Consider the following 22,638-nt stretch of genomic DNA (forward strand, 5'->3'; position numbering starts at 1 on the left):
GTGGAAGTCATCTCTAGCTATTGACATTTGGTTTTGTAAGCTGAGATGGAAAAGTCTGGTAAGAAAAGTGGACGTGCATGACATAAAAGACCTTTAGGGTAGAAATACAGGAAATTTTATGTACTTTTTCAAATTATATTTTATGCTCTTTAATTGATTTGTAATTAATTGATTGTCACTTTGGCAGTAGTAGTGGTAGTTTTCCAGAAGATTCTGGAGTTTATTAGCTATATCATTTTGGGTTTCAGAACTTTTTATTGTTCAGGGACTCTGTCCTTTGACTGGTTATAGGGTTAAAGTATTTGCAAAAGAGATTCTCCACATGCTATTTGGAAAAGGAGTGAGGACTTTCCTGCTCATTTTCAGTATATTCTTCATATCCAAAGTTTAAGGCTAAAATTATCCCTTTCATGGTTTTGAGTTGTCTACAAGTTTGCTGTTCCCTGGATGTTCCACAGCCACTTAATAAGGCTGGAGGATGTTTTACTTTTCTACACTAAGTGGTTAGCCAAGAGATTGCTCCAGAGAGAGCTATTTCCTGATGTGTTGCTTATATTTGTTAGGATAGTGTAAATTTCAGTAACAAACCTCCAAATTTCAGGGCTCTACCCAATAGAAGCTTACTTCTGTCTTAGGTAACAGTCCAATGGGGCTACTCCTGATCAGGAGGTGGATGAATGGGAGTCGGCTCTGGGAGTCAGTCTATGCAGTCAGTGAAGGACCCAGACTAATAGAGGAGCTGCCATCTTCAATATGTTCCTTTCATAGTTGCCCTTGGCACTGACATGTAGCCAGAGGAGAGTTAAGAGCAGGGAAGATCATGCATGGTACTATCTCATAAGCTGGGCTTGGAAGTTGTACATAGCACTTCTGCTCACCTTCCATTGGCCAGACCTCAGTAGTATGGGCTTACCTAATGTAGGAGAGGCTGGTGGCTAAGGTCTGAATGTTTCCTATGTTGAAATCCTAATCCCCAAGGTAATGTATTAGGAGGTAGAGCCTTTTGGATGTGATCAGTTAGGGCCCTCATGAATGGAATTAGCACTCTTATGAAAGAGGCCCCGGGGAGCTCCCTTGCCCCTTCCACCATGTAAGGACACAGCAACAAGGCACAGATTTTGAACCAGATGCAGGGTTTTCACCATACACCAAATCCACTGGCACCTTGATCTTGGACTTTACAGCCTTCAGAACTGTGAGAAATAAATCTCTGTTGTATATAAGCCATCTAGTTTATGGTATTTTGTTTATTTTGTTATGGCGGTCTGAATGGACCCTGGAACACTTAGTTTGGCTGTGTGCTCAGGGAAAAGAGGAGAATTTAGATTTGGATGCACAGCTTGCAGCCTTGGTCCCACTGCCCCTCTCACACAACAAGGAAGTGGAGGAGCCAGGCTGCTTAGGTCTTTCCAAACTACATCACAGTGTTCATGGCTTTTGAATTTGCTTTCAGCCAAGACTCGGCATTTTTGTTTTATTGGTAGCTGTTATTGGGACTGAAATGCAAAAATCTCTGACAGGTAAGAGGGATAGAATTTATTGTAACCATTTTAAGAGTAAGGAAAAAGAAGCTAAATAAAGACAATTGACTTGCCCAAGGACACATCCAGTAAGTGGCAGAACAAAGAGAGGAAATAAGATGTTCACATTTGCTGGCCAAAGACCAGTAGCAACATACCTGTGGTTGAACGAATTGGGTTCATTGGTATTTGTTTCGACAAGGGAGGACACACACCACAGGGAACCATGGGGCATTTCTGTAGAAGTTTGTTACAAGATTGAGCTTGGAGATTTGGATGTGGGGCTTTATTCTGGATTGAGCGCTGTTAGGAAATAGGACAATTCTATAGTTGGGTATCTTAGTAACTTTCATTTAGGAGGTCTGAGAAATGGAGCCGAGATAAAGCTGTAATTGATAAAGAAGCAGCAGCTACCCATTTTAGCCACTAAGGAAGATATTTTTGTGGTTTGTACACTATTCTTCAGAGGTCTTTTTGTGTTTGACAAGAGTGATATTTTTTTTTAAAGTAGGCTCCATGTCCAGCGTGGAGCCCAGTGTGGGGCTTGAACTCACGACCCTGAGATCATGACCTGAGCTGAGATCAAGAGTCAGATGCCTAACCAACTGAGCCATCCAGGCTCCCCAAGAGTGATCTTATCTGATGTTAATGTTTTCTGAAATTATTAGCTATAGAATACTGAGGTCTACCTGAGTGCCAGTCAGCTAACATGTAACAAGTGTTGGGAGCTGCTTTTTTCTTTTTGAAGGATATTGGCACGTCAAATCCAGTGTTATTCTCACTCCACTACACCACCCACCTATATGCATGCAGTTTTCTCAGTACTCTGTCAAGTTTTACAGGTTTCGGAGAAGGGACAATATGAGTCAGGGTGGTGGTGGTGTATTATGAGTTTGCCTCCAGTCTCACTCCCAGGCTACCAAGACCACACATCCCCTATTTCCCCTCAATACTCAGTACTCAGTGCTGAGTCTTCCCTATCAGAACCTACTCCCCTAGAAGACTGGGAATTGACACGCCTTGGATATAAATGATGGGCGACACTCCCAGAGACCCTTTGCAAGAATGAGATAACAAATTCCATCTTTTCTAGAGGATTGTAGAATTTTCATCAGTTTACTTTTTTTTTTAAATTTTATTATGTTATGTTAGTCACCATACAATACATCATTGGTTTTTGATGTGGTGATCCACGCTTCATTGTTTTCGTATAACACCCAGTGCTCCATGCAGTATGTGCCCTCCTTAATACCCATCACCGGGCTAACCAATCCCCCCTCCCCCCTCCCCTCTAAAACCCTGTTTGTTTCTCAGAGTCCATAGTCTCTCATGGTTCATCTCTCCCTTCAATTCCCCCCGCCATTTTTCCCTTCCTTCTCGTAATGTCCTCCATGTTATTCCTTATGTTCCACAAATAAGCGAAACCATATGATAATTGACTTTCTCTGCTTGACTTATTTCACTTAGCATAATCTCCTCAAGTCCCATCCATGTTGATGTAAAAGTTGGGTATTCATCTTTTCTGATGGCTGAGTAATATTCCATTGTATATATGGACCACATCTTCTTTATCCATTCATCTGTTGAAGGGCATCTCGGCTCTTTCCACAGTTTGGCTATTGCGGACATTGCTGCTATGAACATTGGGGTGCATATGGCCCTTCTTTTCACTATATCTGTGTCTTTGGGGTAAATACCCAGGAGTGCAATTGCTGGGTCATAGGGTAGCTCTATTTTTAAATTTTTGAGGGACCTCCACACTGTTTTCCAAAGTGGCTGTACCAACTTGCATTCCCACCAACAGTGTAAGAGGGTTCCCCTTTCTCCACAATCTCTCCAACATTTGTTGTTTCTTTCCTTGTCCATTTTTGCCATTCTAACTGGTGTAAGGTGGTATCTCAGTGTGGTTTTGATTTGGATTTCCCTGATGGCTAATGATGATGAACATTTTTTCATGTGTCTGTTAGCCATTTGTATGTCTTCTTCAGAGAAGTGACTTTTCATATCTTCTGCCCACTTTTTGCCTTGATTATTTGTTTTTTGGGTGTTGAGTTTGAGAAGTTCTTTATAGATCTTGGATACCAGCCCTTTATCTGTAGTGTCATTTGCAAATATCTTCTCCCATTCTGTGTGTTGCCTCTAAAGATGGAAAAATATTCCATGCTCATGGATCGGAAGAATAAACATTGTTAAAATGTCTATGCTACCCAGAGCAATCTATACCTTCAATGTCATCCTGATCAAAATTCCAATGACATTTTTCAAAGTGCTGGAACAAACAATCCTAAAATTTGTATGGAATCAGAAAAGACCCCGAATCGCCAAGGAAATGTTGAAAAAGAAAAACAAAGCTGGGGGCATCACGTTGCCCGATTTCAAGCTATATTACAAAGCTGTGATCACCAAGACAGCATGGTACTGGCACAAAAACAGACATATAGACCAATGGAATAGAATAGAGAACCCAGATATGGACCCTTAACTCTATGGTCAAATAATCTTTGACAAAGCAGGAAAAAACATGCAATGGAAAAAAGACAGTCTTTTCAATAAATGGTGCTGGGAAAATTGGACAGCCACATGCAGAAGAATGAAACTCGACCATTCTCTAACACCATTCACAAAGATAAACTCAAAGTGGATGAAAGACTTCAACGTGAGACAGGAATCCATCAAAATCCTAGAAGAGAACATAGGCAGTAACCTCTTTGACATTGGCCACAGCAACTTCTTTCAAGATACATCTTCAAAAGCTAGTGAAACGAAAGCAAAAATGAACTTTTGGGACTTCATCAAGATAAGAAGCTTCTGCACAGCAAAGGAAACAGTCAACAAAACATCAGTTTACTTTTTGAAGTCTTTCTTTTTTTAAGATTTTATTTATTTATTTGAGAGAGAGAGTGAGAGAGAGAGAGAGCACAAGCAGGGGGAGCTGCAGAGGGAGAGGGAGATCCCAGAACCCTGGGATCATGACCTGAGCCAAAGGCAGACAACCGACTGAGCCATCCAGGCGCCCCTATTTTTTGAAGTCTTTTATTTTCATTGGAAAAGTAACATGTTCACTAAATGACAATTAGCATGGTAGAAAAAAAAATTTTTTTTTTGAAGTCACTCATAGGGGTGCCTGGGTGGCTCATTCGGTTAAGTATCAGGTCATGATCCCAGGGTCCTGCGATCGAGCCCCCCCGTTGGCCTCCCTGCTTAACAGGGAGTCCTTCTCCCTCTCCCTCTGCAGCTCCCCCTACTTGTGCTCTCTCTGTCTGTCAAATAAATAAATAAAATCTTAAAGAAAAAATAAAAAGTCACTCATAGTTGCACCACCTGAAGAAAAACACTGTCAATATTTTTTAACATTTTTACCAGAATTTTCTCTATGCATAATCCCATGTGGGGTGTGTGTGTATGTGTACGCGTGTGTGTGCAGTTTTGATCAGACTTGTTATATAATTTTTTTCTGTTATTTTTATTAACATATGAATATTAGCATATGAGTTGCATACATGAGTTTTAATATTTAAGATGCCATGCCAAATTTATTTCATACTTTTATTTTGGGGCATTTACATTGGTTCTACTTTTTTAATATATTAAATAATCCTGTGATAAGCATCCTGGTGCAGAAGTCTTGTTGCATATCTCTGTTTTTTTTTTTTTTCAGACTAACTTCCTATACCAGGGTTGATAAATTGAAGGATATAAACATTTGGAAGACTATTAACATATATTATTAAATTTGGACAGTTACATTTTGAGAATAAAATTGTCAGGCTAAAGAAATGAAAATCTTCTAGTGGAATTCCAGATATGGGCCAGCTCGTTGGTGAAAAGGAAGAAGTGATACGAAACATCAGTTCTTCTGCAAAGCATGTCATTCTTTCTCTTCCACATCCCAGGTTTTCCGAAGGTCTCTGGAAGGAACTTAGCAGACCCAGGGGGCAAGGGACTGCAGACCTAGAGGACAGGAGAGGAAAAACCAAAGATTCATCCTTAATGCGGTGACCTTGCCTTAATTTAATCCCCTCAGAAGGATTGCTTTGAGCCACTTGCATGGCTGAAGGCTACAGTATGATTCCAGTCTTGCCCCTGAGGCTGTTGAGATGAGGAGAGTGACTGGCACTTGTTAGCATTTGCCCAAGATGAGTCATTAGAGAAGAGAAGTGCACATTGGCATGGCAGGTCTAAACTGCAATTGGCTTCAGGATCAAGGCTCCCCCTTCCCAGCTGCTTCTCATTCAAGACATCTAAATTCCCCCTTGTTCTCTGGGTGAGGCATTAACTACACAGCCTGAGGGAGCTGGTGAACTCTGGGTGCCACCAGGGGAGAAGCATGCTAGCTGATTCTTTCTTTTCTGGATGGTAATTCTCTCTCTTTCCTGACCTCTGCTATTAAGAATCCTGAAGCACTTTTGAAAGCCTGCTGTTGCCCGGAACAAGCTTTTGTATCTTAAAGGAAAGGTGCAAAGCAAAATGGTATCAGTTTCAGAAGGCCACTGGCAGGGTGGGGAAAGGGGGAAGGATCTGGCACTTCTTGGGGATCCGGGAGCCACTGGGAGCCACAGGGTAGGCAGGTTATCAAGCAGAGAGCTGGAGGGATGCATTCTGCCAAGACAGTAGGGAGTATGTAACTGCTGTAGAATACTAATAGCTTCTTTTTTTTTTTTTTTTTTTTAAGATTTTATTCATTTATTTGACAGAGAGAGACACAGCGAGAGAGGGAACACAAGCAGGGGGAGTGGGAGAGGGAGAAGCAGGCTTCCCGCTGAGCAGAGAGCCCGATGCGGGGCTCGATCCCAGGACCCTGGGATCATGACCTGAGCCGAAGGCAGAACCTTAACGACTGAGCCACCCAGGTGCCCCACTAATAGCTTCTTAAACAGGATACAAATCCCTTGGTAGAAGGGGCACTATTGTTGTAATGTGCAAATTGGTTATCATGTGTTATACTTCAAGAAAGAGAAGAAGGAAGGAAGAAAACTAACATTTGTCAAGCTTCTTTTAAATTTTGGGACCCCACTTGGCCCCAATCTTGCACTTTCTCATTTATCCCCCAACCTGTACTATGAGTTAGATGTGTAAATAATATTAAAGCCCATTTTATTGGGGCACCTGGGTGGCTCAGTTGGTTGAGCGTCCAACTCTTGATTTCAGCTCAGGTCATGATCTCAGAGTCCTGAGATTGAGCCCTGTGTCAGGGTCTGTGCTAAGCATGGAGTCTGCTTGGGATTCTCTCTCTCCTTCTCCCTCTGTGCCTTGGCCCGCTCGTGCGCATGCTCTCTCATTCTCTCAAAAAAAAGCCCATCTTTCATGTCAGCAAATCAAATGGCATGCAGAGAGGTGAGGTCATAGAGCTGGTTGGGGTGGAAACCAGGATGCAGAGGCAAGGCTGATGCCCCTGTAAAAGAAATAATTTACAGAGAAATGCATGAAAAATGCATTGAAAGAAACATTTAAAAAGTTCAATATTTAAGTGTGTTTTATTGAGTTATAATTTACATAAATTCACCCATGGTGGGGCGCCTGGGTGGCTCAGATGTTTAAGCGTCTGCCTTCGGCTCAGGTCATGATACCAGGGTCCTGGGATCGAGCCTCATATTGGGCTCCTGGCTCAGTGGGGAGCAAGCTTCTCCCTCTCCCTCTGTCTCTCCCCCTGCTCATGCTCTCTCTCTCTGTATCTCTGTGTCTCAAATGTATAAATAAAAAATCTTAAAAAAAAATTCATCCATTGTAGTGGTAAATAAAATGGTTTTAGTAAATTTATAGAATTGTGCAACTAGCACCACAACCCAGTTGTTAAGTATTTCTATCCAAGTTTACTTCCTTTCATTCAATAAAGTTCTGTCTGAAAGTATGGGTAGAGAAAATACTGTAAATTCCATTGGTTGCCTAGGCTATCTTTTCTCGATTCTAGAGGAGGGAAGAGGATGTTGATCCAGGGTGCAGGGACACATTATGGCTTCTTAGAGCAAACCAAAGAGGGTGAGATTTCCAGAAACATGATTCTAAAAATCAGTGATGGCCCATATAACATTCCTTGATGGGCTATGAAATAAACTACATAGAGTCCTCCTAGTATTAGTATACATGCAACATTAGCACGTTCAAGTTATTGGTCTGTTGCTATAATGTTCCACTTATATTCAATGTTGATCTTAAACACCATAGGTTATTGAAACATTTGGCTATAGAAAATTGAGATGATGTTCTTTCTTTGCCTATATCTCGTTTGGCTTACCACGTCCTTCAGGCAGCTGTCTCTGACCTTCCTTCCACCCTTCCCAAGTGTGGTTTATATTCCCCCATAAAATCCTGTAATTACTGCTACCATATTTTTTCTATCTCTGTGTGGTATTGTTCTTCCGCTCAGTATTTTCCCCATTAGGTTCTAAGCTACCCAAAAGTATAGGAATTTTTTCCCTCCTTTTCAGTACTGAAGAATTCACCTTGATTCCATTTCTATTCCAGTTCACTTAGAGGACTGAAAACATAAAATGCTGTATCTTACTTGAAATTTTTTTATGGGGGGCTAGAGAAGATTGATTGCAAAGCATTAGGAATCATTACTGCCTAAAGGATAAAAACCTGTCAGAAAAGAATATAAAATATCTGAGTTTTTAATGTAGTTAAATGGGACAAAGATGAGACAGTGTGTTGCTGGGGTTTGGGGATGAGAATTGTTCAGAAAGAATGTTTCCAGTTATAAAAAAAAGTACTTTAAAAAGTCACATATATACAATAGGATTCCCTAAACTTCTATATTAATTAATAATTATTTACCTTCCCCAGCCTTGAAATTTTGAAATTTTCCTAGAAATGTTTAAAATGTGATAATACCTTTAAACATTGGCCCTGAATTTTCATTTGATCCAATTTTGTGTAACTCCAGTTCTCACTTTGAAAAAATATTTTAAAATGTATAATATTTTATCTGAAAAATCACTTTCTTATGTGATTGTTCTATCCATAGCAATTTGATTTTCTTTTGGCCACCCTAGGACTGTATGTATTAACTAAGTGAATGTCTGGAGCTTTATTTTAAATATGAACTTGGATGCTAGTAATTATTTAACCTTTGATGTTCTTGTTATAATATTCTTCTTAATCTCCTTATACCCTTTATATTTTATATGATGTGCTGTTCAGCTGATTCATATTTTAAACAACGTTTGCACACAGCCCCCTCCGCCACTACCACAAAATTCCTCGCATTGTTGTTCTGTCTTGTGCTCTAGAAAATATAGGTCACTTTTTGCTCCCTGGTAGCAAATATAACTGCTTCTGATTTCTTTATTTGCTTATTTGCTTGTTTATTGGAGCAAGGGGGAGACTGCCGTCTGGATGGTGATTAAGGAAGTCAATTAGCCCCAATTATCTTTCCAAGGAACTGTGTCTCTTCTTGGTATTTCCTGGAATTCCTTAACCTACTCTAGGGATAACTGGGAGGCCACAACAGAGCCACTGTTAACCATGTTTCAACTATCATGGCAAAAATAGAACACTGGGTCAGCCTTGGTGGCCAATGAGAGATGCTGTGTTTTCCTCCACAGGACGTGCCACTGTTTCCCTTTTTCCTTTCTGTCTACGGCAAAGCATTTTATGTCATACTAAATTGGGGTGCAAGTTCAGATGTAACTGTAATAATTATTTGTATTGGTGATTTTTTCTCTTGGAAGCTAGACTCTCCTTGGATACCTTGTGGATCTTGGAGCTCTTCAGCAGAGTCACAGAGGAGAAATTGGGACTGAATGATACAACTATCAATGCTCCCTGCGATCCTCAGGGTTTCATCCAATTGATAATGGTGAAATCCTGACTGAAAGAGACTGACCATCACTATTAATCTCAGTGGTTTTCTATTACCCTTTTTGTCATGCTTTTTCTCCTCACTTCATGCAATTCATACTTTATTTATTTGGACCTCAGGTGCATAGAGTTAAGATTGGCATTCTCAGTTCATGGCACACTATTGACACAGGTCCCTCTCTTGTGTTATTTTCATTTTCTCTTTTATGCCTTAGCCTCACTCCCACTCTTTATCCATGGCTGGATACCTCCCTAGGCACCCTCTCGAATGTATCAGATACATATCCTTGGCTGTGTGTGGATTCTTAGAAAATATAGTGTGTGTGTATATTTTTTAAGTTGGCACAAAGGATTTTGCACTACGGCCTTTATTCTGATTTCTTTTTCATTCAGCATTAACTTTTTGAGATTTAGTCACATTGTTTTGTCATGTTGAACATCTAGTTCATTGCTTCTAATCCAGCAGAGTATTCCACACTCTGGGTCTACATTTTAGGTCTCTGTTTGTCTAATGAATAAACCAGCCTTCCTCCAAATTCCTGCTTCCACAAACAGCGTTCTGATGAACATCTTTGACTACTTTTGAACATCTTTAGGGAATACACCTCTCCTAAAGGAAGAGGGTGTTGGGATTTCAAGGACACACACATTTATCTTCATCATCTACAACCAGATTTATTTCCAAAATGGCTGAATAGGCTCAGAATTCCAGTAGTACCACATGAAGCTTCCCTTTTCTGTACATTCTTGCCAATAGTTGGTATCATCTGATTTTCTTACTAATGTGATGAGCAAAAGTGGCATCTTATTTTTACTTGCATTTCTCTAATTATTGGTAATGTTAGCTTTTTGGGGTGTCTTTTTCTGTGGCTAATCTATTCATATTTTTTTGCTCAATATTTGTTTTTATTGGTGTTTTTATCTTTTCTATTAAATTTTTTGTATTTTGTGGGAAAAATGTATAATTGATAAGTAATCATGAATTAGTTATCCTATTTTAGTGTGCCTATATCTCTACCTATCTTTCCATCTGCTGACCATGGCTTCCTACCAGCCCTTGTAATCAATGAGTTGATATAAGGACATCTAAAATGGTTTGGTCTATATGGCCATATTGTAGTAAGCATAGCGTTCGCATTAGCCTTCTTAAATGTTTGAGGATAGAACATTGATGACACACTTCAGAACTCCTGGAAATCTATCTCACAGGAATCCATCTGGTAATCATTGAACTAATTCCCTAAAAGGAATTAAAACAAAATCTTCCTCAAACCTACAGTATTTTTTTCCTGGACTTAGGGATCTTTAGGGCTGACCATTTGACCAATCAATGAAGTGGTACTGCTATATAAAGGAAGGGACTTATAAACTGCTATATAAAGTAAGTGACCCCATCAGAATTAGATGTATACACCCTGCTTTGTTTTTCTTTCTTTTTTTTTTTATTTTTTTTTAAAGATTTTATTTATTTATTTGAGAGAGAGAATGAGATAGAGAGAGCATGAGAGGGGGGAGGGTCAGAGGGAGAAGCAGACTCCCTGCTGAGCAGGGAGCCCGATGTAGGACTCAATCCCAGGACTCCAGGATCATGACCTGAGCCGAAGGCAGTCGTTTAACCAACTGAGCCACCCAGGCGCCCTGTTTTTCTTTTAAAAAGCATTTATTTAAGGGGCGCCTGGGTGGCTAAGTTGTTAAGCGTCTGCCTTCAGCTCAGGTCATGGTCCCGGGGTCCGGGGATTGAGCCCTGCATCGGGCTCCCTGCTCAGCGGGAAGCCTGCTTCTCCCTCTCCCACCCCCCTGCTTGTGTTCCCTCTCTTGCTGTGTCTCTCTCTGTCAAATAAATAAAATCTTGAAAAAAAAAAAGCATTTATTTAAGAATATTTATTAGGAAGAATCAGATGTGATTTCTCATGTAAAGTCTAAGTATCATTCCAATTCCCACCTTTGGAGGTAGCATCTTTCTTCCAATGATGCTGTGCTTGTTCAAAATACTTGTTCAAAATACTTCCTGTTTTATAGTTATAAAAAAAAAATACAAGTGATTCTAACCTAGGCCACCACAGTTTGGAGCTAGGAATTCTGAACTACTTTTCAAGAGAGCCGAGTTGAGATGCAGCTTTACCATTCTTATCTGTGTGACATTGTGCAAGATATTTAACATCTTGAATCTCAGTTTTCTCAGGCATTTATGGTTCTTCACTTACAGGATTGTCAAGGAAGGTAAACAAGACAATATAGGAGAAAGTCATAGCCTAGGGACAAGCACATAATTAATACTTTCAAATACTACTTCCACTGGAATCTAAATTTGTTTAAAAATCATAATGAGCTCCATAGAGAGGCCCTTGCCTAGGTTCTGAAATGTAGAGAGGCAGAATGCACTGAGTATCACAAAGTTTTGTTCTTGATGTTTACCTGTGTCTTGGTGAGACTCCCCAGTTGCCATCCTTTTTCTGTGATGGAGGCAAGTCTATCCTGTTTCCCTTCAAAGTAACCTCGCAGTGCCATCTTTCTGTGGGGTAACAACAGTACTAACTTAGGGTGATTATGGAGTGACCTGAGGGTTTCCAGAAAGCTCTCTGTTGCTGCCTGAAGTAAGTCCAATGAGTACAACATTCCCTGACGATGGCACCTATGGCTAATGGAAACTAAAAGGTTCAGCAAGGATTCTAGGGACAGATTTGTATCCTGCCTTTACCATCCTAATAAAGCAGTTGTGGGCTTTTGAAAACTACCTGTCATTGATAGTTCTCTTACATCTAAGTTCTTCTGTAGTCACATTCATCTTTTGGGTTCCAAGAACACAATGGAATAATAGATCCAGATTCAAATCTGCGTTCTCATTTTTGCTAGCCACGTGACCTTGAGCAAGTCATTTCATCTCTTTGAGCCTACAAAGATGCCTTTGCAGGGCTGTTATAAGGATTAAATGAGATAATGCATGAAAATCTTAAGCACTTTCCCAGGCACATTGTAGGTTTTTAGTAAATTTTATTTCCTTTCTGATTCACTCATCCACAAGAAAAATTAGATTGCTCTGTGACTTGAAAGCCACGTGTGCCAGTGTCTGATTCCAAATTGGGCATTCTTCTCAGATGCCTATCAGTTACTCTAAAGCGCATTCTTATTTTGACAGATGCTAGACTCTGGATTTACAAAACTCACTCTGTGACAGTGTTGTGTATGCAAATGGAGCCTTCCCACGAGCTGCTGAATATCAGGAAGATAGCATTTCTTCCAAAGACTATTGATGCATTCTCTTTTGCCATCGTTGCTCAAGTTTTCAGGAGCACCTTTGAAAATTTTTAAATGAAAATACTTCAAGGGCTTGCCATGGCAGGACTCACTCTTTCTCACTGCAGCTTGAGAAAAATGACTGGAGGAATGGACTGGTGAGAGGTTGAATGACTCACTCACAGCCTCTGAGATGCTGACCTAAGCTAGGGTTCTAAGGCTGTGGGGTCAGAGCACATAGTTTTGAGGGAGGAGAATAAATAGCAATTGGGGGAGAGGAAAGGGCTAACCGTCTCATTAGGGAGGATGTGAAAAAGTGGCCTACTTTGTTGGTAGTGAGGGGCCTCTTCTGCTCAATTTGTCTGCAATCCATTTGCCAGGCTAGAGCATCCAGAGCAAGAGCACAGCTCAACAGTGAAGAAGAGGAAGATGAGGCCTGTTTCAAGGAATATGGTACACAAGACTTCGCTGCACAGCAGAAGTCTTCACTCACTCAGGACTGCAGAAGGCAGAAATGTGTACAGAGACCGCAAAGCCAGAAGCTAGGACACTCGGGAACTCTGTGGTCTACTTACAAATTTCCTTTGCATCTCTTACCCGACATCTAGCTCTTTTCTCTAGCTTTGACCTAGGCATTGCCCTTAGCTACTCTAAAACTGTGAACGAGGTATGAATATCAGAAGCCTATAATAATAATATTATCATTACTACTAATAAAAAAATCTGGTACAGGCTATATTATATATGAGTAGGTCTTATATGGTTTAAAGGAATCAGACAGAACTGTACAACTTGCTTAAGTCATACATTGGCTAGTGTAGTGGTTAGCTATTGCCGTGTAACAAACAACTACAAACATCTCAGTTGTTTACAATAAGCATTTACTTCGCTCATATGTCTGCTGGTTCATTGGGTGTCTCTGCTTCAAGCTGAGGGTCTAGCTGGCTCAGATATGCTCTGTGTGTTTCATTCTGAGGTTCAGGATAAAGGGACAGAAATTACCTGGAGAAAATTCTTCTCAAGGCAATGGCAGAGGCACAAGAGTAAATAGAAATACATGAGGCCTTTAAAGGCATAGGCTTGGAACTGGCACTCCTGCCCATTTGTAATTGGCTAAAGAAAGTCACATGATCAAGGCCAAAGGCAAGGGTTTGGGAAATGTACCCCATCAATAGAGGCAGGAGGAAATTTCTTTTTCCAAAGGCTCCTAGCATGGTACACAGGGAAGGGTGAAGGACTGGAGCCAGTGATCCCAGCCAGGAATTAACAGGGAGATCAGAACATAAGAAAATTCTATTTTATTAAATGTAATTCCTACTTATTTACTTTTCAAGTCACTTTGTGGTTTGTGGTACTGGATTAACAGCTAATGTTTCCCTCAGATGCACACATGTCAAGCACAATGGGATATGAAATATCTTTGCATGTGTTATTTCTCTGTTCCAGTTAACACATTCATAAAGATAAGTCAAGAACTGAAACTAAGGTGTGAAGTTCACAGAGTTTGTCTTAAAATGTTTTGCTGAAGAATAACATATATTCCAAAAAGTGCAGAAATCATGAGGATGTAGCTGAAGGAGTTTTTACAAACTGAGCCCAGCAATGTAATCAGTACCTAGATCAATTGACAAATATAACCAGTGTCCTTGGAGTCTACTTTATGCCCTCTTTCAGTCATTATCTCTCAAGAGTAGCCACTGTCTTGATTTGTAATGCTATTGATGAAATTTAGAGCTTTATATAAATGGATTGAATCATATACAATGTCTCTTCATTGTCTTTCCAAGTTTCAAGAGCCTTTGTTTGTTTGTTTGTTTATATATTATTGAATTATAATTGGCATCAATATTATGTTAGTTTCAGGTATACAACATGATGATTCAAAATTTTTAATATATTATGAAATGATTACTTCAATAGGTCTAGTTATCCTCTGTCATAAGAGCCTCTAATTTTCACATCTTCCTGGTTAAGGGATTTTATAGTTCATTGGCATTTTAATTGATAGACAGTAACACCAGTGTGCTGGCATTCAAAATTATTTCATCTCTGAATACCAGTGGAAGATGTGTCCCCTGGTATAGATTTTGTGGGCAACGGTGTGAAGGTGGGTACAGTGGTTCAGATGTTCTACTTGGTGATTCTATTGTTTTTGAGAGAGGTGTGTTAAAATCTCCAACTAGAATGGTGGATTTGTCTATCTCTTTTTAGTTCTGCCAATTTTTGTTTCATATACTTTGAATTTTTATTATTAGATGTATATACACTTATCATTTTTATATCTTCCTGACATATTGATCCCTTTATTACTTTTATTAAAGAGTCTCTTTTTGTCTCCAACCCATTAACCTATTTGAAAGAACTGAGATGCAACTAAAGATATGGAGCTTATTGTCACAGAGGTGTGTCCTTTCTGCGAAGCCACCACCCCTGACTAGGGGGGGAATCTTTGTCATATGAACCTTTGTATAGGTCGAGATCCTGGAAGAAAAGAGATGGCATTCTTGAAAGTTTTAGGTGAAGAGAGTTTAATTAAGGAACCACTTACAAAGTATGAATGGAGTTAAGGCCAACAGCAAAGGATAGAAAAACACCCAGAGATTGGTAACAGAGGGGAGCTGTCAACTCCCCTAGACTGAGAGAGGGAATCAGGGATGTCCAGAGTCCATGGAGAATGGGAGGGATAGGAGAGGGGCCACCTAGCAGGAGCGGTGGTCATGGCTAGGCTAGAGCTGTTAGGAGGTAAGGTGGGAGCAGAGAAGGATCGCAGTGCAGAATAAATATCCTCTGCCCACTCTCTTATTTCCTGCCAACCTTTACATTGGCCAAGTCCAGCTGGAAGCCACAGTGAAAGGGAGCCTAGGTGCTGTAGGTAAGGTTCAGCTTGCCAGAACTCAAAGAGGGCAGAGTAGGGTGACAAGTGGGGCTGGGGCTTGAGGAAGAGACAGAGAATAAAGAGCAGGGTTCTTACAATGCTCCAGGATGGAGAGTATAGAGCATAGCGTTTAGGAGCCCAGCTTCTGGAGCCAAACTGCCTAGGTTCAGACCATGCCTCTGCCACTTAGCAGCTGTGTTACTAGTTACTTATCCAGTGCCTCCATTCCTCTTCTACAAAATGAGCTTGAAAATAGTATCTGCCTCATGGGATTGTTTTGTGAAGATTAAATGACTGTACGTAAGTCACTCAGAAGAGTGCTAGGCACATAGTATTACAGAGGAGATGCTTTTATTTCTATAGCCCAGTGCCCTGGAAATCTTGCTTTTTTAAGCTCTGTAGTGTTTGGGACATACTGCTTTGGTGTTTCAGTAACTTTGAAGCAAATATGGAGGATAGGACTCTACAGGATCCTGGTGTGTGGGTGGAGGAGAGACAACCTCAACCCTAGAGGTCAGTGATGGCAGGGCCATGGGGGTCCAGCCAGTAACAAGAGGACTCTCCTTTGCTAGCAGAGGGTTCAGGGATGCGGTCTATATTTTTCTGAGTGCATATGTGGGTGCACATATGATGATGCTAACATAACAATTCCACAGATTTTGCTGCTAATTCTAGATGTTAGAAAACCAACCAAATGAGGAGAAAGACTGAAAAAGTGACTTGTTGGTATACAAGTATTTACCATCATTCATAAATATTAGTTATCACTTAAGTATAATTATCAAGCAGCACAACATGAATATGGTTAGCATTCCATGCGTTATTTTATGAGGGCTAGAAACTCAGCTAGTTTTTTGCATGGTTTTCAAAGTTTGTTGTCCACATAGGATGACAATCGGTAGAAGCTTCAGTAAAAAGTAAAATAGATGTGTGTACCGATTACTACCTCCATTGCTAAGTGAGTGGGTAACTTAGGGTTCTCAGTAAATTAGTGTATGACATCTCTCTACACATATTGCAGAAGCACTTTAAGATCCTTGGAGGTGAGATACTTCTTCTTTTTACCAACGAATAAGCTTGGAATTCCAAAGAATGATTATTGACAAAAGAAGGAGGGAGACGACACGGAGTGCAGCACAGAGCTCAGTAAATATTCATAGAGTAATAGATTGAGCAGCCCGGCAAGAGTCATGCTCACGATTTGCTGCCTTTAAAATGCCATTAGCCTTTCCTACTTACGTCAGAATGATGATGTATCGGTAAACCTCAGTCCCTCTGTGTCGTCTCTCCAGAATTTCCTTATCATTTTTACTTGCCTTCACTGTCTTCCCAGTAAAGGGCTCACATGAACTGATATGACTCGTGTTAAGTCCCAATATCCCTTAGAAAGTTTCTTTTGTCAATTAGGAATAAGTTTAGTTGAAAATAAAAGAAAGGCCAACTGAGAGAAGTTTAAACAAGGGGTTTACTTTTCTCACTCAATAAAAAGCGTAGAGGCAGGCTGGTGCAGCTGCCTAGTAATGCCCCGTGGACTCAGGCTGTTTTCCTATTCTCATCCTTATTGGGTCAGGCTTTATCCTTGTATTTGTCAACTCATGGTCAGAGATGGCTCAGCAGCTAGATCTCTAGCAGATTGCAGGAAGAAAGGTAAATGGTGGAGGAATATCTTTTTAGCAAGGCTTAACCTTTTTTATCCAGGGACTTTTCAAATTGCCATAGGGTCTTTTGCCCATATTTCATTGGTCAGACATATACTATCAGACCACCATTGTGTATAAAGGAGGTTGAGAAGTTACATATTTTTAAATGGCTATACTACTACCCTGAACAAATCAGGTTAGTAAGGAAGAAGTATATATGTGAGTGGGGGGACGGGGGAGGGGTGTATCATGGGAGGGGGGGAATGGCCCTTGGGTAGACAGTTAACAATGTCTATGACAGAAATTCATTTGTCATGTAGTTTTAGTAATAGGGCCTCCATTCTCACCCTTGACATATCTGGGAGACTGCCTTGCTTTATACGCACACAGATGTGAATAAGGCAGAGTTTATAACCTAGTGGGTAGCTTTAGCAAAGAGTCCTGGAGGTGAGCTAGACTGTCTGCTTCTCTTTCATCTGTCTTAAAGAATAAGAGACTCCCTAAGAACAAGATGTTCATCTATTTTGCAGTAAGTGCCTGAAACAGTAATTGGGGTGCATGTTGCATCTTGCAAGTGGAAACCACCCCTCCTGTTGTTGCTGTGGGAAACAATAAAGAGGATCCCTGTACTGTTTGCTGGGACTTACCCTCTGCCCTAAGAATATCATCCCCAAGTTCTTTCCCCTTATGTCCTAACAGCATACCACTCCTCGCTGATCCAATATGCCAGAGTAGAGTCACTGAAATGACATCATAATATCATCCCACTGCATTTGAAGAGCCCCCGTATTCCAAAGCCTTTTCTGCGTGTATCACTTTAGTTGGATTTTCACAATTACTTGGTCAGGTGTAGCAGTAGGAGGACAAATTTCAATTATTTTCTTTGTAGATAAGCAGACTTGATGAAAAGTGAGGATTTGGGTAAGGTCATCTCACTAATATTTGCCCAACTTCTGACCCTAATCCATTAAATGAGGAACCCCACTTATGGAACCAGCTCCTGCTTCATTTAAAAAGCCACAAATGCTGGCTTACATTTTTGGTGATTTGATGCTTACCTCCTGCTTTATTATCTTTTATCACTGAATCCCTATTTTTGACTTTGAATATCTTCTTAATTTGATCAGATTTGGGACCATTTTCATCTCTCTCCTTGATCTTGTACCTGGGTTCCAACATAGTTGTCGGTTTGCTGTGCCCAGATGGACTCCTTGCCCTATTCGAGCCCTGCCCACTCATGGCACCTCACCCCAGGCCACCTTGGGCCACCTATCATGGGGAGCAAGTCATTCTATCTCCTTTGTGCCAATTTGCCTCTTCATCCTTGGGCCATCTTACAAGCCACAATGCAATCCTGTTTGGAATGAAACCATAACCAGAATACTACTTCCCTCCCAACTTTTAATTATCTATAACAAAGACACACTTACCAGGCTGGCATCAACTCTTACATTCAGCTCATTACTGGTCCCTGCAGCACTTCTCCCAATCCCACATCAGGAAGTCAGATTCATGCTCTTGCTTTTGCTCTGCAGTCCCACAAATAGCTTTCTCCCCTTTCTGATTCACCTAGCAGTTCCTAAGATTTGCACACTTTGTGTTCCCTGTTCTTATCCCCTTTCCCATCTGGAAAACCTGTGTAGCTACTTGAATTCTCTCTCCTTCACTGCCAAGGCCCTGGCTGAGGAGCGTTTTATTTAATTCTTTTGGGCTACCTGTTTTCTATCCCTGTCCTCTGTGCTCTTGTCACTGGCAACAGCGTCCCCAGTCCCTCATATCTAATTTTTAGTATCGCTATTTTGCCTCTTCCAACAAAAGTGTGTTGCGATGAGGTGGGAAACCTCAGAAGGAAACAATTCCGGATGACAGCAGGCACTCATTGTATCTGCATTCTTTTTTTTTCTTAAGATTTTATTTATTTGACAGAGAGAGACACAGTGAGAGAGGGAACACAAGCAGGCAGAGTGGGAGAGGGAGAAGCAGGCTCTCCGCTGAGCAGGGAGCCCGATGCGGGGCTCGATCTTAGGACCCTGGGACCATGACCTGAGCTGAAGGCAGACACTTAACGACTGAGCCACCCAGGCGCCCCTTGTATCTGCATTCTTGAGTCCATCTCTGCCTGCCAGCTGTCCCCTGGCAGGGGGGGACAGATTTCCTGGTCGACCTCAGCTTCCTTAACAGGGGCCCCTCTGCCCTGTTTCTGGAAGAGGTTACTAGTGGCATCTCTGTTACTCTCCAGGTGATAAAAATAAATGAAGAACAGGTGGCCAGCTTCCTCGGCCCAGAGCCAGGAAGTAGAAAGGTTGAATAAAAAACTGGAATGCTTTTTCAGAATTTCAAAGTGGAAATCATCTCAGATCGCACGTTGTGCCTTGGAAGAGAAAAACGCGGTGCTGTATCTAATGGTTAATGTGAAGGAGAGCAAAAGAATTGGAGGCCCAATAGAAGACACACAGACTAGATTTGGGTAACCTCTGTGTGATTCAGAACAAACCAGTTCACCTTACTGAGTTTTGCAATTGGGCTAGTTCTCAGTCTCTTTGCAGCTTTAAAATCCGACAAAAGGAGCAACTGAAGGTTTCCATCTTTCTGTAGGGCGTCAGCTATGCCTGCGTATTATTCTTTAAGTCTTATTCTCAAAATGTATTTGTAAGTAGGAATCATTTTCTCAGGCGGATCCTGGGGTCCAGGCTAGAGGCTATCCAGTGTGTGCACTCTTCTTATGAAGAGTCTGCCTGCTTAGCACCTTTCTCTTTTAAACACGAGGCCTGTGTCCTCCCTTTTTGTGAATTGGTCTGGCATAGCGCATTGGTTCTCGAATTTGAGCGTACAACAGAATCACCTGGGAGCCTATTAGAACAATAGATTACTGGGATCTACCCCCAGAGGTTTTGTTTGTTTCTTTGTTTTTTCAGAAGGCCTGGGGTGAGGCCTGAGGATTTGCATTTGTAATGAGTCTGTAATGCCGATGCTGAAGGTGCAGGGCCCATAATTCCAGAACCTTGGTAGTGGACTGAGCAGATGTTTGGCACACAAGTTCAAATTCTGACTCTTGTCACTTACTCCTTATGTGACTTTGGGCAAGTTATTTCATCAGTGTAAGCCTTGGTTTCCTCACCCATATATTTCCTGTGGTTGCTGTGAGGTTTAACTATTGCTGTCTACCAGTGTCTGGTATGTTGCCAAAATTCATTTTCTATTCCATGTTCTTTTCCACCTCCATTTGAAATCTTCCAGGAAAATAATCAAATCATGGATTATCTTGTAGATAGTGACCATAATCTCACAAGCCGAATCGAGGGAAATTAACTCCTATTCTAACAGCCTCCTGGAAGGACATAATTTTAGTGAGTTTAATAAAAACTTTTCAGGACACTCAAGAAAGTATTTCAAAGGAATCTTCCCATCTAAAACTCTCAAATATTTTTCAATGAAAGTGTATTTGGCTGATCCGTTAATCTTTGTTATAAATCCAGAATCCCAAGACAATCAGACCAGAACTAAAATGAGGCATAAAATCTTGAGGAAATAGGTAATTGTCATTCCTTTCCATTTCCTCTTAACTTAAACGTGGGGATTATGTATCTGAGTGGGTGACTAAGAATGTTTGGTACCTATTATTGGAGAAATTACCTGTTCTCTCAGCTCGGTCATGTAACAAGTCATAGGGATGAGATAGCAAGAACTTCTGGATTAGACAAATACAGAAATCATTAGGAGAGTTGGGAACTATTACAGATACTATTAAGGGGAAGTGTTCAAGGATTCCTTCAATCCAGAGTCACAAACTCAAATATCTGGAGTTGTTCAGATACAAGTCTTTGTTAGGATTTATTTCCCATCGGACCACCTTAAATTACATTTATTTCACTCAGATTAACTTTTATTTATTTTTTGTATTGAACCCATATGGAAGCAACCACTCTATGGGAGTGCTGACAACACTGACTCCATCTTTGGGCCACCATCTTGTTTATGCCCATGCAGTAGCCTCCCTTGGGGTTACGTGTTCCAGGCCCCATGGAGGTTAGTGTATGCCTGACCAGAGTGTGGGAAGGCTTGTTCTGATCCTCCCTAAAATGACACACAGAAGGCTCCACTTTAGCTAACTGGTAGAGCCGACTGGTGCACAGATGGCACCACTTTAGATAACTACCCTTTGACCTCGCCACAATGCCCCTCACTGTATAAAAGCTGTGGGTTAAAGACCAGACTTGCCAGAGAATAAGGGTATTGTTAGTGACAAATAGTTGTATACTGCCTGGATCATTGTCTCCCTGATTTCCCCCTGTCAGTAAGTTACCCTGAGTAAGACTGTAAATGGTATGGAGTGGTTTGGGTCATTTTTCGGTCTCAAGGTGCCTTCTGAGTGTGGAGGATACCTTATTGTCTTCCACTTTCTAATATTACAAGGAAATAAGCTTCCTCTTATTGTCTTCAAACACATGCCGCCTTCTTTTTTAATCTTTCAACTTATTTTAGAGATGTGGAGACAAAAACAATCTCACTTTTAACTCTTTAATAAAAATGGCACACAAATGTGGTGATAAAAGGAAACTGTTGCTCAGTCTCAGGATAAAGGAGATAAAAAGAAGGATAAGGAAACAAAACAAAACAAAACAAAACAAACAAAAAAAAGAAGGATAAGGACTGTGACTAAAAACTCACGTCCTGTTTGCAGGGGCAGCTGCTACATGCCCAGAGCAGATTTCCACCATGTGAGAATGTAGGCTCTTTGTTGCCATGTTTGTTTGTTTGTTTGTTTGATGTAGTGTTCCATGATTCATTGTTTGTGTATAACACCCAGTGCTCCATTCAATACGTGCGCTCTTAACGCCCATCACCAGGCTAACCCATCCCCCCACCCCTCTCCCTCTAGAACTCTCAGTTTATTTCTCAGAGTCCATAGTCTCTCATGGTTCGTCCCCCCCTCCGATTTCCCCCCTCCTTCATTTTTCCCTTCCTACTATCTTCTTTTTTTTTTTTTTTAACATATAATGTATTATTTGTTTCAGAGGTACAGGTCTGTGATTCATCAGTCTTACACAATTCACAGCACTCACCATAGCATATACCCTCCGCAATGTCTATCACCCAGCCACCCCATCCCTCCCACCCCCCACCACTCCAGCAACCCCCAGTTTGTTTTCTGAGACTAAGAATTCCTCATATCACTGAGATCATACATGTCTTTCTCTGACTGACTTATTTCGCTTAGCATAATACCCTCTAGTTCCATCCACATTGTTGCAAATGGCAAGATTTTGGTTTTTTTGATGGCTGCATAATATTCCATTGTATATATATACCACATCTTCTTTATCCATTCATCTGTCGATGGACATCTTGGCTCTTTCCACAGTTTGGCTATTGTGGACATTGCTGCTATAAACATTGGGGTGCATGTACCCCTTCGGATCCCTACATTTGTATCTTTGGGGTATATACCCAGTAGTGCAATTGCTGGGTCATACAGTAGCTCTATTTTCAACTTTTTGAGGAGCTTCCATACTGTTTTCCAGAGTGGCTGCACCAGCTTGCAATCCCACCAACATTGGAGGAGGGTTCC

General features: G+C 41.0%; 1 protein-coding gene across 1 annotated transcript in view; it reads left to right on the plus strand.

The window, feature by feature from the left end:
* CPNE4 (copine 4) overlaps positions 1-22,638 on the plus strand; it is a 592,776-nt gene that overhangs the window by 23,127 nt on the left and 547,011 nt on the right. The window lies entirely within an intron of this gene.

The sequence above is a fragment of the Halichoerus grypus genome, chromosome 1 (assembly GCF_964656455.1).
Source record: "Halichoerus grypus chromosome 1, mHalGry1.hap1.1, whole genome shotgun sequence".
NCBI classification, from domain to species: Eukaryota; Metazoa; Chordata; class Mammalia; order Carnivora; family Phocidae; genus Halichoerus; species Halichoerus grypus.